Consider the following 2,853-nt stretch of genomic DNA (forward strand, 5'->3'; position numbering starts at 1 on the left):
ATAGATAGATGATAGATAGATAGATAGATAGATAGATAGATAGATAGATAGATAGACAGACAGACAGACAGACAATCTGTTATGGTATTTATCATGCACTTGTAAATAGCCGTGTTCATGTTTAGCTCCCCACTACACTTTTGACCTCTTTATAATTGGAAACTGCCCTGATCAAATCTGTGTAGCCCACGTTTCTCAGGCCAAACGGTGTGGAGCAGTATGATAAGGAGGAGGAAGATAATGGGAAATATAGCAACTAGTTTTGTTTCTCCTAAAGCCACAGGTAGAATTGTTGGATCCTGGGCCAATCCGTGCCTTCCCTCTCAGGCTTTTTAACCAGTTCCCGAGTTCTCCCCTCATTCTCTGAAGGTCTCCATGGCTCTAGGTCCTCTGCTCCTTTCCCGGCTTTAGTTCTCAGTCCCTACCCTGGCGACACAGCTGATGTCAACTGGCCCGGCCTGGCCTGGCTATGGAACCAGTCCCCACTCTGCTGCCGTTACCATTGCCTCGTCATTTACTACTATTGGCCCAGTCATTCCTCCTCTCCTGTCACCGTTCCTCTTGCCCTCACTTTATGACCTTGATGCCAACAGGTCTTAGTCCTTCTAGTTTTACTATTTGATTCTCAGGCCTCTGCAAGCTCTCGCACATAACTTAGTTTCTTAAATGTATTAGTAATCAACTCCTTGCTTTGCCCCTCTATTCAGTTTCTACTACTCTCTCCTCCTCCATAGTATCTGGTTAAGTTCTCTCGAGAGCTGGGGCAGAAAACAGCTCAAGGACACCACACAGTTAAAGGAGTCACTTTGTTTATCCTTGACTGATAAAAAGAGAAGCTGAATCCTGGCCAAGGCAAAAAGACCTGAGTTTAAGGACAGGCTCTGCCCCCTAATCGTAATATGAGGCTAAGCAACCTCATGGGGCTCAGCTTTCTCACCTATCGGATGTGGATGATAATCTCATCTCCCTGTATCTCAGAGTTCCTCATTTCACTTGATACTATAAGTGAAAACAGTTTAAAAACTTCAAGGTACTTTATAAATTTAAGGGATTATCCTGAAGGAGAGAAGCATGATTGAGTAAAGTTCTTGGTTTATCCTGGATTCCTGGGCCTGCCCTGAAACCAACTCAAACCATGTTTTGGTTGGTGGTTCTGACTTTCTAATTGCCATTTAAATGGAGATATTATCGAGAATTCTGGGTTAGGACAAAACTATTTGTGATCTGCCTTTGCACTTCTAAAACCCCTCCCCTTGATTCTCCCCGAAGTCCCAATAACCACCAAGAGATTTGCACTTGGATTCCTGAGTCTGGGTTTGAGCTGGGATGGGGCTGGTCCTCAGGGCGGAGGTGGGGTGACTGGCCTATTGCCATATTAGAATTCTCTGGTCATTGTACAGGAATATCTGTTATACTAATAGCTTTGGGATGTGGGCTGATAATTCTCAACTTGTTGCAAAATAAAAATATGTGAGAAGCCCCAAGAGATTAAAGCAAACAATAACTGCCAGTGATGCCTGATATCCCTAATTATTTAAGCCACAGGCCAGAGAATGTCTTAATATGACAGCACAGATCATAAATCGGTGACTAAAGCAGTGTGGTGGGAGGCTCTGTAGAAATGGAAACGTATTGGACAGCATAATGGCTAGAGCTGGATGAGATTAAAATACAGTCTGAGATACTCGATAAAGGAGATGACATGAATAATCCATTTAAAGGCTTTTAAGGGAAGTAATAGTTTGGCGAAAATTGTGAGCTTAATGGATTTGGTCCTTTGGTCAACAAGAGCTAGATTTTGTCTAATTTACTCAGTCCTCAGTGTGAGAACACCTTGCATATAGGTACCTAATGAATAATTATTTAACAAATAATTATTTATTAGAGGGTACCTAATGAATAATTATTTAATAAATAACGGAGTTTTGCATTGATTTTGTGACCAGGGAATGGGAACTCATCTGCCACCAGAATGCACACAATGAGCTCTTGTTTTCCAGGGCCTCTCTCCATGTGGCTTTTCATTATTCAGTGTGTTGCCAGCTTCTTCACGGCCTAGCCCTTGGCCATTAAGTTTCTTCTGTATCTCATTTACCGATGTCCCATTGGCCAAACAAGGCTCACGGCCAAGCCCAGAGTCAGTGTGGAAGGGGATTAGACAAGGGTGCGAACATTGGAAAGCGGTTCATTGAAGGCCACCAATGTAAATCTCCCACAAGCCTGGTTTCTATCTCTAGCTGCACGCGGAGCCCTGTCAGTCTCTATTATTCCATAAGAGCTGAGCCCTGGTTCATGTCTTCCTCCTTCCACATACAGAGTCCAGGATCTACATGGCTTTGGTCTGATTACCATTTGCATTGTGGTTCCGTTTCTGATACAGAGAAGTGTTTATGTTCTTTTTTAAATCACTGCTGTAGCATTTTAATTTTCTCATTGATATGTCTATTCTTTTTCCATTTAAAGCAGAACGAGGAGTGAGGAGTCTCAAAATATTAACTGAAAACATCATCTTGGCTGGAAGTCTGGCTCAACCTCAAGTCTATTTTCCTTAACGAGATCCTCTACCAGTTTGCTCCAATCTTGCCTGGAAATGCCACCCTCTCTTTGTCTGAACCCTTCCCCTTTTCTTTCCCTGTATAATTGCACAACAGTGTTCACTGGAAAGTCATCACCTGTCTCTGTACTTTGTTCACGTTCTTGGAATGTTCTTGCTGCCAACAGTTGCGTAAGCACCCTTTGTTTCTACTAGCCAAATTCTGGCAGCTAGAAATATTCTTCCTCTCCAAACTCCCAGCATTTTTCTTGTATTTCTCTTATGGCATGTATCACTTTCTACCTTTTATCATAGATATT

The sequence above is a fragment of the Pteropus alecto genome, unplaced genomic scaffold, assembly GCF_000325575.1.
Source record: "Pteropus alecto unplaced genomic scaffold, ASM32557v1 scaffold23, whole genome shotgun sequence".
Lineage (NCBI taxonomy): Eukaryota > Metazoa > Chordata > Mammalia > Chiroptera > Pteropodidae > Pteropus > Pteropus alecto.